This window comes from Heterocephalus glaber, unplaced genomic scaffold (genome assembly GCF_053883595.1).
Source record: "Heterocephalus glaber isolate CG9 unplaced genomic scaffold, H.glaber_assembly_v1.0 deba00001446, whole genome shotgun sequence".
In the NCBI taxonomy this organism is placed as follows: domain Eukaryota; kingdom Metazoa; phylum Chordata; class Mammalia; order Rodentia; family Bathyergidae; genus Heterocephalus; species Heterocephalus glaber.
Window position 1 is genome coordinate 2,990,854 of NW_028258298.1, and position 15,776 is coordinate 3,006,629.

A 15,776-nucleotide genomic window follows, 5' to 3' on the forward strand; every position below is an offset into this window, starting at 1 on the left:
TCTTTAGGGTAATACACAATAGCAATACACTATACTAAAAGTTATGTGAATGCAGGTTATCCAAATATCTTGTTGTATTTTCACCTTTTTACTGACAGAAAATATTATATAGCTTTTTTGTGGTATGTCTGAGTTTCTAGTATCATCATTCTTGTGCTTTGAAACCATTATTAATTTTAAAAAGAATTGCTTAAACACAAGCACTATGACGCCATGATAATTGCTCTGACAACCCACATAACTACGAAATGATCAGTGTGCAGGCAGCTTATACACTGGACAAAGGGCTAATTCTCGTTCACAGGGGATAAAGGACAGGGTAAGACTTCATCTTGCTACTCTGAATGGCACACAACGTAAAGGTTATGAACTGTTTACAGTATTTCTGGAATTTTCCATTTAACATTTTTAAACCATAGTGGTAAACCGCAGGAAACTGAAACCAGAGAAAGCAAAACCACAGTAACGGTGGGGCCTACTGTAAATAATTTAAAGGATGATAGCAAGTAAGACAAAGGCAGTAAGGAATGGGAAAATAATAATGTTTGTCTTACTTTCTTTCTTGTTGCTGAAACACAATACCCGACACCCACAAGTTAAAGGAGGAAAGGTTTTGGCTCACAGTTTGTAGCAGTTTTAGTCCATAGTTGGCTGGTTTGAAGACAGGGCAGAATGGCAGGAGAGGATTGTTCATGGTGTGGCCACAGGAGCAGAGAGAGATCAAGGGAGGAGGAAGGGTGATAGACCCTTCCAGGTCATGCCTCAGTCACTCCCACCTTCTTGACCAGGCCCAACATCATTTTCAGCTATAAACTCCTCAGTGGACTAACCCACTCATGAGTATCAGGCCCCCATGATCCACTCACCTCCCCCAAAGCCCCACCTATGGGCACATGAGGCCTTGGGGGGTCATCTAGATATAAACCATAGCAATGCCATAGAGACTGATGAGTGGGATGGAGTACCCCTTTTGATTATGGCAATCTGATCTGAGATCTCAAAGAGGGGACCTTTTCCTGCACACAATATATAGGAAGAGCCATTCAGACAAAGGAGAGAGTGTGTGCAAACGTGTTAGGAGGCAGAATACACTGAAGGCCTATGTGACTGGAGTGCAGTGAGTAAGGGGAGGGTGTAAGATGGTGTTTGAGAGATAGGAATGACTACAGTGGAAAATGTTGATATTTTTTCCTAATCAAAGTTGAAAGCCTTTGGAAAAACTTTTAGAAAGGAAGTGCTGTCTGATTTTCAGATGGGAAAGGCCACTGCTGTGGGAGGGATATATGTACAAAGTGACCAATTATGCCATTTGTGTCGAGTGAGACCTGAGGTTGACTTGGCTTAGGAAGGGTATCAAGCGATGGGAGGAAGATCCAGCATACACATTGGCCCTAGAGTGGATAGAGACAACTGCTGTACTGTGTATGAAAGCATAAAAATGAAATCAAGGCCAATGATTGTTTTAATGTGAAACAGCCAAGTGAATCATAGCTGCATTCAGTGAGAGATACAAGTCCAAGAAGGAAGGGTAGTATTTTTGGAGACATTAGGGGATGGTTCAAAAAGCAAGATTGTACATACATACAGTGGCTGAAATGGAGGATCTATGTGGCTGAAATGGAGGATCTATGTGGCAGACTGACATTTAAGTTGAGGAGACTTCAGCATACAGAATGTTTGCTTCTAGTGCTGAGCATGATCAGTGAGGATACAGGCAGAGAAGAGCTTCAGGATTTAGTCCTAAGGCACTGCCACAGTTAAACAGATGGCCAGCGGAAGGAGAAGAGCCAGCAAAGGACACAGAGTAGGAGCAGCTAGTGAGGTGGTGGGAAAAACAAAAGGGTAGGCATTCCAAGAAACACAAGGAAATTTTCCAAGAGAAAGGGCACGGCCCCTACGTAGGATGTTCTGTCAGGTGATGAAACACCTGAGAGAACTGATTCCAAACCTGGGAGGTAGATGGCAACCATAAGGAGCCTACAGTGGCGAGGTAGACATGAAAGGCTGACAGGGTGGGTTCCAGGGAAACTTGAGAGTAAGTGGAGACAGAGTATCCAAAATTCTTTTGTGATATTTTGCTGTGAAACAAAACCAAGAAATGAGATGTTAACTGAAGAAAACTGGGAGGTAAAGGAAGTTTTTGTTTGCATGTTTTGTGGTTTTCTGAACAAGCTGAGGCATCCTAGAAATGTTTGAATGGTGTTAGAGATGGACCCACAGAGAAACATTTTCTAATGGTGCAGGAGAGAGTTAAAGAATAATGAGCAGAGTGGTGAAGCCTGTAGCATGCAGGCAGGAGAGTTGGAATTTAGGACTGAAAGAGAGGTGTTGCTACTAATAGTGACCAAGAACAGCACCTGTTACCATGCTGGAGGAACGGGTACAGGGCAGGTGTTGGTAGTTTCCTAGTACGTTGGTGGAAAGAAAAGGTTGTTTCCAGTGTGTCTTGTGTCTTTGAGAGCCTATGCATTGAGATTCTACTGGGAAGGAAGAGATGGCCAGCCATGAGGAGGCATGAAGCTGTGGGGAACCATGGGGGAGAGTGGTGTGGAAACAACTAGCAAAATCACTAGAATGACAGGGCAGAGGTGGGTGTCCATGAAAGTCCTAAAAGTAAGGACTTTCTCTTGAAAGAATTGGCATGAGCTATGAAGAAATACATTCAGAGATTAAAATCTGACTTACTACTGATGCATATTGTAGTAGAGTCATCATGCATATTCATTAAGTGCACTTTGCATGCATTATTTCATTTAATTCTTACAACTTCATGAGCCAGATACTATTATAGTCTTCATTTACAAATGAGGTAATTGAGGCTTGGAGAAAAGAAACAAGCTGCAGAAAGTTCCGCAGCTAGTGAATTAGGTAGGGAAGAACCCAGTCTGCTTGGTGACAAAGACTAACTGCACACCACCAAGCTGAGCTTCCTCCTTAGAATACACCTGTGCTGTGGGTAGGTAATTATACCTGTGGTCCTGTTATGTTATTATAAGTCTCAGCTACGTACCACAAGTGACATTATGGAAGGAGAAAGGTGTAGTTTTTTTGTTTGTTTGTTTCCCTCTGCCATTTGTGCCCTGGGAATTCCCACAGGAAAGGGCAGGAGGTTGGTGTGAGCAGAATTGGCTGACGTGGAACAGTATGAGCTTATACACACTCTCTATCTACCTCTTATGGATGAGACCTTTCTTTTACATTCTTTTTGGTACTCCATTCACTGCCTCAAAGACTCTCAGTTCCTAAGGGAATCATCACAGATGTTCTTGGTGTCCTCAAGTGCAGGGTTTTGCATCCATTTCTGAAAGTTTTCCATGCATTTGTAAATGATAGAAAGAAATATGGAACCACCTTTTTCTGTGGGGAGGCTTGGGAGAAAGGATATCCCAAATGGACCCAGGAGATGGGTGGCAGAGGGAGATGTCTTGAGATCACAGAAGATCTCTAAGCAGACTTTCTGGATCTCCCATGTTCAAAGATGGGCCCCCCTACCATCTGTGTAGTGCTATCTCTGGTGGAGACCCAGAGAGTTATATGTAAAATAATATCATGGGGGTCTCTAATCACCACCTAGAGCCAGGTTTGCTGGTCTGAGGACACAAAGTAAGCGAGAGAAGCCAAGTAAGAGAAGAGCTTCCATTTGTTTACTCTGTTTTAATAATTGGCTGATTATGTTCCATTTTTATTTGGTTTCATTGGCAATCAGATAGAGAGCTGTAATATCCACTCACACCTTGTAATTACCATTAATTTCTTCCCTTTACTCTGCACAGTCAAGACAGGGTTGGCAGAGAGGCCATGGGAGATTGAATCAGACTAGAGTACAATGCATATGCATGAGGCAAGACTAGCCAAGGCTCAGAGGAGAGGTTTGATGGGGAGGGGAGCAAAGGAAGAAGGCTGGAAGATGGAAAGAGGGAGAAAAAAATACCTTGAATTGGAGACAAAGGCAAATGGAGGAAAGTGTTGAAGTCAGCACAACAGCCCTGCTAGCTTAATTACCATAATGATGTAAAATAGTCCAATCAGCAATCTGGGGCTAATCTTTCATGTATTACAGGTCTCTCCTTCATAGAGCTTCACAGCTTAAATGCATTTTTAATGAAGATATTTGAGGCGAGCAGATAATTTCCCAGTCTTTCCAGGAGAGAATCAGAGCACATTAAATGGGCTGTTCCTCTTCCCTGTAGCTGTCCAAAGTTCATGCTTTGTCTGGCATATAAGAGCCAGTTGTGTTCCAGAGTGGGTGGCTGTGCCCTCCCATCCTCCTCCCAGAGACAGCTGGGGAAGTGCACTCAGAGGACTGGTGTCCTAGGAGAGCTGTGGCTAGTCCCAAGTGCCACCATGTTGTCTGGCCATGTGCCTGAGGAACCTCTGGATCTCTTCAGCAGGGATGCGACAGAAGGACTGCAGGGACATCCTCCTAACCCCATGCTGTCCCAGAAGGAGCACTGCTTCCATCTACCCAAGTTGTGCTGAAAGTCCAGATTCAACTTGACATGCATTGGAAGCAGTGTGGAGATTGACCAGACAGGTGAATTTTAACAGAAAATTAAAATCTGTAAAATGAATACAGAAATTCCTGTTTTTCTGGGCTAGGGTCAGTCTTTCCACAGTTCCTTCCTCTGTGGATGGTTGGGACCAGGAGCTTCTTGTCCTAGTTCCCAACATAGTCCCACACTAGTATGACTTTAGAATGAGTTCCACCCTTATACCCTGCTATGGTGTGTCACTTTCATAAAGTCTTGGTAAAGGCTGGGCATACAGCTCAATAGAAGAACACTTTGTTATGGACCGGGGATTTCTCTCAGTGGCGCCGGCACCTGCCTTGCAACTGCAAGGTCCTGAGGTCGATAACTGGTACCCCCCCAAAAATATTTGGTTATAATGTCTTAGTGGTACGTGAATTATTCTATTGAGCTATTTACATTAAAGTTTAAAGTTCATTTTTTGTATTACAAATACTCTTTGCATTGATATAAAGCCAGAAGTATTTTCTTCTGATAATTGCTAGGTACCTTCTTCATTATACTGCTTTGCATTACATTGTGCTTATTATCTCCTAAAAATATAGACTTACTTAATTTCTCTTCTCCCTTTTGCCTCCGAAATTTAAATGCAAAGTGGTTTTTGTAAAGCTGAGCTGTTTCCTGCCAAATTTATTCCTATATTTTAGAGAATTATGACATGTTCTCCCTGTTCGAGATCACCTCTGATAGTCTAGGCATATTTCCAGAACAGCAAACCTGATTTTCTTTTAGCATCACCTTACTAGCCAGCTGTCTGTTCTGCAGATACTTTTATTTTATTCCAAAGTTAAGAACAGAAACAAGAAAATAATGGTATGAAAAATACCACTTGTGGCCCTGAGTACTTCAGTCTTCTACCTAGTACTACAGGGTCAATAGAGATAGAAAGTGCATTTCTGTGGAATTCTGAGTTAATATAATTATATGTATTGGCCTCCACTCATTTGGTCGATTTACGTTTTAGAGAAGTACTCTGTTTTCATAGTGTATCATCTTCAAAAGTAAAGCAGTACCCCAGTCCACCCCAGTCATCTGAAATGCCTATTGTGTGATGACTTGATACTTTCTGAGATTGAATATGAAAGCCTCAGTCATTGCATCTAGCCACAGATCAGTCACAGCCACCACACAGAGAAAATTACCGTTTGGCAACATCTATCATCTTTACAAGTGCTCCCCGCATCTAGGACCACCTAAGCCAGGTCCCTGCCTGCTTGAACCTTCCTTTCTTCAATGGATTTGCAAGTTAATTAAAGAATCTCATTCTCTTTTTTGGGTGAAGACAGCAGTGCAGAAATACTTTCATGTGGGGAAGTGGTTGCCTACCAATCCTGGAGTCTCTTGATGCCAATTCCCTACTCACCTCTGATTTTATGATATCAATAAAGTACCGAAGCTCTCTTTGTGTATTTGTTGACTCATTCCCTGTTGTATCACTGATTGAGAAAAAGAGTGATATGGCTGTAGAGAGAGGAGATTGTTATCTACAGCGGAAGATGAAGAGAAGATGCAGGCTGCATATCTGTGTCATGTTTGGGTCATGGGAATATTATACTTCATCCCCATGAGAGACCAAGTGCTCACTCTGAGCCCTTGAACTTGCTCTGTGACTCTCAGTGTTCTTTGTGTGTGATGAGTAGTCATCTTACTCTCTGAACACCCAGGTGACCCTTCCTACAATAAGCAGGTCTTATCTGCACTTGAAATAAATGGATTATCTTTTGTTTTAAAGTCCAAGTGTTCTATAAATGAAAAATATGGAATGCACAGTCAGCTGTAAAGGTGAAGGTAAATGTATCTGAAAAAATAGGAAAAGTATTTGTGATATTGTAGAGAAAAATCAGCAAACCATGGCCCATAAGCCAGATCAGCTCATTTCTTGTTTTAGGATGACCCAGGAAGTGAAATGCGAATTTTTATGTCTTTCCGTGTTTGAAAACAAACCAAAAGAAGAGTATTTAAAACATATAAAATCAACTGAAGTTCAAATCTCCGTGTCTGTAAGTAAAGTTTTATTGGTACACAACAGCCTTCATTCCATTTACATATTGTCTCTAGATGCTTCTAAATGACCAAATTGAGTATAGTGTTTGTGACATAGACCATCTGGCCACTAAAACCCAGAGGATTTACCATCTAGCCTTTTACAGAAATAGTTTTTCAAGCTGTGCTCTGATGCGGAGACTGAATTAGGGTTGACTGCTTGTCTGCCATCATGTGAAGTCACAGCGCCACACAAATGGAATTGATCATGCCATGTGATTTATCATGCGTGTTAGAAACCCTCTGAGTCCTTAGGCCAATTCCTCTCTCATTTTCTAGAGCAACTACCCCGAAATTTTTCATTTCTTCAATACTCCAGTTTTCCTTTGCCACTCTTCATACTATCACCAGCTGACTTCATGTTTTATTTGACACAGAGGGAAATTAGGCCATCACATATGAAATACTTCAGGCTAGTTATTCATCCCCTCACTTATCTGCATCTAATACCCATTTGTCGTCAATCAGAATATCCCAGTTTAGCATTTAAGTCACACTCCTCCATCTATGTGTGTTTCTCTTCCAGCATTTCATTCCATCAAAGATCCCTTTTTTCCTCTTGATCTTCAGTCAACCAACATTTTTCAGCATAACATACAAAAATAATTTTTAAATAAAAAAATCAATGAATGAGAATTTAAAAAACTGCCTCAATCCCATATCCTCTTCTAGCCACATTTTGTTTGTTCTTCTCATACCTAAACTTCCTTGAAAGAATATCCTATATTCACTCTTCTTAATCATTCCCTTCATTTTTCAACCCACACAGATCTTAAAGAAGCATGAAATAGCATACTTTATTAGAGGGAGGGAGGGAGGATCTAACATAAAAGGTCAGAGTCTGACCCAAAAGGCCCTTACCTTTTTCATTTCTACGCACTTTGAAGTGGATCCCAAGAGTGAAGGCCAGTCACTGAAACCTTTCAGCCTTTATCTACTTTCTTGGGGATGATTGTATAGCCCCTTCATGTCCTAACATATATCACAAGAAGCCCCTGGCACCTGAATTGAATTAGAAGATCCTGCAAATGCTCAGCACACCTATAGGTCAAGACGTTGAGTTTCCTATCCTCATAGCAAAACTTGAAAATCTGAGTGTGTCATCAAAAGAGAAAGACATAAGCTGATAGGTATTTTAGGTTGTTGACTCATGAAAGGATGAAAAATGGATTTAATTTGGTGAAGCTGGAAGCAAAGAGATGTGTTAGGAAATTGTGAAAATAGTCCAGGTAGGGCAGAATCTTCAACTTACAACACAGGTTTTTCTGGAGATCACTAAAACTAGGTAAGAAATGAAAGTGAACTTGTTGGGGAAAGATGCTTTTCAAGTTCACAATAAAGACTTCATAACGACTAAGTATAACCTTTTCACTTCTAAAAGAGCCCGTATTCAATTTAGTTCAGAACATTTATGAATACCTATATACTGCTGAAAGCAGTGTATTTAAGTCCTAACTCACCCAGTGAGATTCTCTTCTAGTGAATGCAGCCACAAAAATCGCCTATCATATTTGAGCCTGAATTTCAAAATCCTAATTTCCCTATAGTTCCCCATAGCAAATTGCCAATACAGTAAACTCCAGTAGAGTAGATGTCCACACAACTGGGCCATGGGGTGCCCACATGGAAAGGTGTGTCTGGGTGTGTCCGTCCGGGTGTTTCAGGATGAGATTGGCATTGGAACCAGAATTGGAACTGATGGACCCAGTGAGCAGCCTGCCCTCCCTGTGTGAGTGGGCACCTTCCAACCCACCGCAGGCACGAGGAGAACCAAGGGTGATGGTGGAGCACTTTACTCCTTTTCTTTTCTGGCTCACTGCATGACAGGGACATCTTACCACATCTCTTGATCTCAGACCGAGATTGATACCACTGATGCCCTTGGTTCTCAAGCCTGTGCACTCAGACTGAATTATGCCACTGAGTGTCCTAGGTTCTCAGTTTGCAGAAGGCAGATTGTGGAACTTCTCTGCCTCCACAATCACGCACAATAATATCTCATGAGAAATATTTCCATACCTCTGTTCCTGTATTGAACTCTAAGTATGTCTGTGTCTGTATCTAATCTTCTACTGTTTTTTTTTCCCTCTGGAGAACTCTGGCTAATTTAGCAGGCAGTGAGTCCAGTCACTCTGATTCCTGGTACACGTTGCTTGGTACATAGTAGGCATTCGATGTTGTTGTGAATGAATGAATGACCAAAGAATCTTGTGAACTTGGAAGTGACTTTGGCTTTTATGTAGAATTTATTAGTTCTTTGCTAAACACATACCTTGCAGCCAGAACTGTTCTAGACATTCAGATTTGAGTGTGAAAAGCACAATTTCCTGGGTGTAGATAGAGTGTAATGGATAGGGGGACCATAAGAGAATGTGACTATGGTGGACACATTCCTTGAAAAGGAGGTACTAAGGCATACAAAACACAAACTCATGTTAGTCAGCTTTCTGATATTATGACAAAATCAACATTAAAAAGAGGAAAGCTTAATTTTGGTTCACAATTTAGAGGGTCTCAGTCTATAGGCAATTGGTTTGTTGTCCTTGAGTCTTTGACAGGACAGTACATTCTCGTGAGGCTGAGTAGTGGAGGAAGACTTCACCTCATGGCCAGAAGCAAAAAGACAAAGATAAGGTGCTGGGGTCCTGTATGGCTTTTGGTGTCCTTTCTCCAATGTCAGAAGAACTTCTAGTAGACCCCGCCTCCTAGAACTTCTACCAGCTCCCAATAAAGAGCACCACAAGTGTTTAACACAGGGACTTTTGTGGGGAGGGGCACTTATCCAAGCCTGGCACCAGTTTTAGACAAAGGAGAAGAATGCCAGCTTCCAGGATGGGATTATTTTTATACTGAGGCTGACACCAAATAGCAATCCTGTGAGGACTAGGTGGGGGAGAACAGTACAATAGGGAGAGCTGCAGAAATGTGAGAAAAGGCACAAAACTTAGCCTAGTGAAGTAGTTCTGTGTTGCTGGAAGAAGAGCGTGAAAGGCAATGGTGAGAGATGGAGCTACGCAAGACAGCACATTAGAACTCTGTTCCTACTCCAAGGAGTTTGGATTTGATCTGTGGGGTGGACAGTGGTGACCCTCCAAAGAGCTACGCTCCAGTTAATACAGTGAGCAGCTTAATGTGAGAGCTAAGATAAGGTGATGGAAGGGAAGAGACAGTTCCTATGGCAGATGGGCAACACTGTGCTCTGACCCTGGGATCGGTACTGTCCCCTATACACTGGTGCAGGCAGCTAGTTTCTGTCATTGTGCTGGTACTTCTGCAGAACTAAAGAGGCTTCTGTGGTCTCAGCTGATAAATTTATCAACTTTCGTTTTTTCCTATGGGAAAATATGTTCAGAGTTCTCATTATAACCTGAAAGATGGACATCAGAAATACTACTTAATTGTAACTTAGACCTTACTTCCAGATATAAATTTTTGTTTCAGAAATGTACACATAGACATTACCTTTGAGTTGTAAAAAGTCTGATTCAAAATTTACTTAAGATACCATCAAAATGGGACATTATCTAAAATTAAATATTACCAAAGTCACAGAAATTAAACTCAAATGTAAAGAAATGATAAAAAAAGAGAACCAATTTGAGTTAAATGTAGTATTTTATTGATTTTCATAAAAGTTACATTTTAAATTAACTTGAAAATTGTATAACTTGTGTAGCACTTCTTAGTATTTTCTGGGCAGACTCATTAACAAATCAAAGATGGACAAACCTCTCATTATAGGACTTCCATGTAGACCAACTCCATCTTGCTTTCAGCAAATGTTTTTTGAGCAAATACAATGTGAAATCATTGTATGAATTGCAAAGAAATGTGTAAATATACTAGTGGACATAGACTCCTGCTCTCAGGATGAATTCAAGTTAGTATGGGAGATGTACACAAAAAGATAACTAATAACACAGTCTTTCTAATAATAGAGTAAGAGACAAGAATTAATGGCGAGATAATCAAGGTCATTGTAGTTCCAAGGACCAAGCAATTAAATTTAGCTAGAAGTGGAGTATTAACTTCGTTTTACATGTTGGATCTACTTTTAATAGGCAAATAAAAGAAAAGGAGAGACCATTTGGTTTCCTGCTTCATCATTCCAAAGAAACCTACTCCAAAACATTTCCAATAACCTCCTAATTGCTATTTCTAATAGTCTTTCCTGGCATTCAATTCTTATTCTCTTTGCTGTGTTCGACTTAGAATTTCCTTCCTCCCTGTTTCTGCCTTGTTAGTTTTTTAAGTGGCAATATAGTTTCTTTGGTTGGATTTTCTTCCTGCAGTAGTGTGGGTTGGGAACATTTAGTGGAACATGCTATGCCTTATTCTTGCCTTTTATTGCCTCCTGTTGCTCAGGTGCAACTTTTAGACACAGGTCCTGCAGCCAAGGGAACTGACCTGGGCTGTGTGAAGATCTTCCTTCTTGACTGGGGGAGGTGGAGTAAGTCAGTGGTCTTCTATCTAGGCTACTCAGGGAATGGCTTGAATGTAAACAAACTTTTCCACCATATCATTTGCTTCTGAAGATTATGATTCCATCAGTATAGGTTAAGTGATCTCTAATGAAGGTAGGATGTATCTAGCAATGGGAAAATTTAGGTTAAAATTCCGAGAAGTCCTTTTCTCATAATTTTTCCTTTCCCTTCTTTCCTTTCCCCTTCCCCTCCCACTTCCCCTGCCCTTTTGGACCTTTTCTTCCTATTTCAAATTATCAATTATTCATTTTAATCCTTATTTACACTTTCAGTTTCTCACACTAGAGAAACTATTCGGTATTTACACGTGTGTCCTCTTTATTTCACTTCAGAGTATGCCCTCAATATGCATCCATTTAGCTATAAATGTCTCTAGTTTCTTGTTCTTTATAAAAATTTTATTAAAAAAACTCCATTTTATGAAAAAACCCCCACATCTTCTTTATCCAGTTTCCAGTTGACTGTCACTTGGGCTGTTTCCAAGCTTTAGCTGTTACGAACTGTGCTGCTATAAACATGGGTGCACATATAACACTATGGTATGATTCTTTTACTTCTGTTGGGAAGATACCCAGCAGGGGAATAGAAACAAAGTCTATGTAAATAGGGAAGGGCGCACAGGTAATGGGGAAAAAATAAGAACTGAGATACATCAAGTACAGGTACAAGCACCCAATGATAAATGTAAACGTATTGGATACCTAAAATGTACCAATAAAAGAATTTAAGCAAAAATAAATAAATAAATAAAAATAAATAAATAAAATAAAATAAAATAAAATTCTGAGAGGGAGGTCCAATGCAGTACAGGTATTTTGTGCTGCATGCCGCTACCTCTAACTTGCAGAAATGAAGTAATAAGTAGGAGAGATTGGCAAAGGTGTTGTATATGTTAAAGGAACTAGCAGCTAACTGTTCTATGATTTGGTTCCTTTAGTTCTGTGGCCAGGTTGAGGCTTCCTTCAGTCGTGCTCAGGTAGATGGTGTTACTGTCTTAACACTGATGGTTTACTGTTATGCTTTTAAAATACAGTGTGATTGTGCTGCTGTCTCTGCATTTGAACCCTTAGTGGGCACTGACCTTTCCAGTCTCTGAGTGATTAAAGTGCTTATTAATGTCCCGGGGGGCCGCCAACACTCTAAGGCAGCAGAGTGGTGGTGGGGTTCTTTAACAAGTGGGGCGCTAATTAACTGGCAAAGGATTTGTCTCAACCTTATTGAGATATCTGAAGAAACTATATATTATAGACATGAAAGGAAAAAAAACCATGAAAGCCTTCAGGAAAAGGAAGAGGTGGTGACATAGCCAGGTAGCTCTCTAAACCAGAGCAACAACTCTGCTTTCCTCCCATGTGCTCTCCAGGACCCTTATGTTAGACTCTTCTAGAAAACTGCCTCTGGGTGGGAGAAAACATGGGGGGTCGAGATCAGCCCTGGAAATAACTACTAATTGGTTGTATTGTTAGGTCCCTTTTGAACTTGTGATTCTATGAATAAAAACTCTAAGGAAAGGTGAGAGGAACTGAAGTCTCTCTGAGTCAAAAAGAGAAGGAGGAACAATTTAATAATAATCTTTATACCTGGGCAGGATTTTAGTAGAAATAATGACCAAATTCCCTATTTCCCAGCCTGAAGAAGAAATGAGCATTAGACTAATTAATATTTGGAGGGAGATCCTACCAGACCCTCAAGTCTATGTGAGGACCTCGTAGGTAGTGGACAACTCCAAAACTGAGACAGGTGTTGCACATAAAACCCTCTGATAATGAGTGTGAGCCGGTAAGTTTAAGTTTCAGAAGCACTTTGAAGACTGTCAAACAGGAAAGAATGCCCAAGAAGAGGGTTCATTAATTAATTCCACCCTCTCCCCAACCCCAGTGTTATTTGTAAACAGGAAGGAAACCCAGCAAACTGAAGCCCAGGAACTCACTTGAAGTGGAGGATTGGTTCTATAAAAATTCAGCCCTCAGGATGGTAACAGGTGACCTTCTTAGGACCTTCATCTCCAGTTGAAGGTGCCACAGACAGACATTTAAAGGTAGAGTTTGCAACATTGCTCTTTGGTATTTTCTTGGGATCTGAGCCTAGACATGCTGCTGCTCAGAAATCCCCAACACTGAGGCCCTGCCTTTTGTCCACCTCTGTATTCAACTAGGCAAGAATTGCCTGGGAGTGAAATCATAAACATTTAACAGAAAGGATTCCCAGGACAGAACACTCCATCAGGTCTGACCTGCCCTTCTAGTTTTGATTTGATTTCACTTCACTTGGTTCTGGCAGCTTCTACAGAGAACTGGCTGATTGGAAGCCTATTTTGGAAAGTGGAGAGAGAGGAGCCTGGGTACTTGTACTGCAGGTAAAAGAATGAAGTGATTTAATTCTTGGCTTCCAAGCCAGCCCCATTCAGCATCAGTATGCGTTAGTTAAATAGGGACAAACATGCACCATTCAGGGACCGGTTGCGTAGAATTTAGTGATAAATCATAAATAAATACCTGCAGATGGCATTTGTTTTAATTAAATTTTTTATTTTTTAAGATGGTGTTTTAAATAAATGGGCTATCAATGTACTTATTATGCTTATTGCATACTCCAGCCTCTTTTTAACCCTAGGGAACATTTAGAAAGACAATATTAAAATGTTGTTAAGATTTACAATCTATAGTAAGAAACATTAAAAATAAACTCCATATGCCCCATGAACTTAACCCAGTGTGATGAAGCATGCAGCAGGTAGTGAGCATGCCACTGTATGCATTCCTGCATGTCAGGCCATGTCCAGATGGGTGCCTAGGTCGGCCCTTGCTTCTATTGGGTTGTCTAGGCCCTGACACTGGGGCCTGCTGTTTCCCAGGGTTTTCCTACCTCATTTGGCTGTTTTACTGCCTGTCCACAATTGAGGTGAGCAAGGGAGATGAATGTTTAATTAGTCATTTGTGCTGCTGCTTGGCATCATCAAATGGTTTAGTAAGGAAGATGGTTAGGGTTATTGACTAAAATTATTTTAGCATTAATTTTCACTACTGCTTCTGCTTTTCCTGTTAAATCCTGAGAATGAATGACACTTCCTTTCAGCTCTGTAGACAGCTTCTTCCTCAGAACCTTCTAGAGACTGCCAGTGAGATAAAAACAACAAAAAGGGAACCCCTGCTTCACAAAACAAGCACAAACTTCCTCCTTGGCTTTTAGAATAAAAAAGTATTGACATATGAATTATATTCATATCTGAAGTGAGAGTTCTGGGCAGTTTGATGTAGTAGCTTGGCCAGTGGTCCTGGTTATCACCAAGAGACCTTCTCAGGGCCTGCTCAAAAGCATGTTAATAGGATAATCAATGATGTGTTTCTGCTTTATAGAAGGATTCCTTTCAGCTCTGAAATCCTGTGTACTTTGCCAAGAGAAATTCACTGCATTTCTACAATTGCTTTATATCTGTTTCAGTAATTAGTCAGCAGCAGGTATGTTGGGGGAGAAAATCAGACAGGAAAAGAAGACAATCACACCGACTCACACTCTTCTGTTTCAGTTTCACTAACCAGTAAAGGAGAAACTTCATTGCTGGGGCTATCTCCAAAGCTGGAAGATATAATCCTAAAATGGTCATTCAGTTTCCATGGGAAAGGAATGTGCTACCTTCCAGGACCCAGCCTCTGGTCTCCTGCTGTAATCACACTCGTATGCTCAGCTGGCTGCGCTGCAGGGAGATTCCTGTCCATCCCGATTTCCCTGGCAGCTGTGCTTTCTTGTGGCTCTGTGCCTTTGCACATTCTATTCCCACCCTAGGAGTTTCTTCCTCTTAGTTCACCTGCTGAACTCTTGCTTCTGAAAAGGGAGCAGGTTGGGGTTTCTCTTCATGTCCTCACTACACTGTTGTGGTGCCTCGACCTACCATAGTGGAGGCATTTATCACACTTCCTTACAATCATCTGTCTTCCTTCTGCAAACTGTGAAACTTCTTAGGGGAGACTGTATTTGGTTCCAGATCCCTTGTACAATGTTGACACAAATTAAATTGCTGATATTTGAATTTTTGTTTTATTTATTTAACTTTTGCTGTGCTGTGAATAGAACCCAGGGCCTCACACATGCTAGACAAGTGCTCAGTTACTAAGCTACACTTCCAACTAACTTTTTATTAACTGGCTGGCATAGAAGACAGGAATTTTGTATGGTTCGATCTAATGCATTTCTGGAATAAAGAATTATTAAAAATATCTCTGATGAATGACCCACATCTGCTCATGTGATATGTGATTTTCTTTCATTGTAAAACTCTATCTCCATTAAGATTAAGAACCAGTTTTGTTAGCCTCAGAAATAATTTGAGGAGAGTTCTTTCTTCATCTGTTTTCAGAAACAGTTTGTGTAAGAGGTTTGAATTCTTCCTTTGAATGAATACAAAATTTATTAAAAAATTGATGATTTTATCAAATTAAATTATTTGTGGTTTTGAGATTTATATAAAATGCATTTTTTCAAGAAATTTTACCTAAGTTGTTAAATATATTGGAAAAACTTTTAATGTTCTTTCTCATTTATCCTTCCAGTGTCGATGAGATCTCTGATGACAGCCCCAATTTAATTCCTGATGCTGGCGATTTAGTCTTTTCTTGTTTCACCATGATTATTCTTTCTGGTAATTTTTATCAATTTGATCAATCTTTTCAAAGAATGAAAGCATGAATTAATCAGTCTTCTTTATCGCTTGCTTCGTAGTTCA

General features: G+C 40.5%; 1 protein-coding gene and 1 long non-coding RNA gene across 11 annotated transcripts in view; both read left to right on the top strand.

Annotated features, from left to right (window-relative positions):
- Positions 1-15,776, top strand: part of Opcml (opioid binding protein/cell adhesion molecule like) — a 1,190,405-nt gene that overhangs the window by 743,549 nt on the left and 431,080 nt on the right. The gene's annotated exons all lie outside the window — the stretch shown is intronic.
- Positions 1-15,776, top strand: part of LOC147827414 (uncharacterized) — a 56,792-nt gene that overhangs the window by 30,981 nt on the left and 10,035 nt on the right. The window contains exon 1 of the long non-coding RNA XR_015452409.1: positions 1-15,692. This exon is cut by the window's left edge and continues 30,981 nt beyond it. This is a non-coding gene — a long non-coding RNA (uncharacterized LOC147827414). The remainder of the gene's footprint in view (positions 15,693-15,776) is intronic.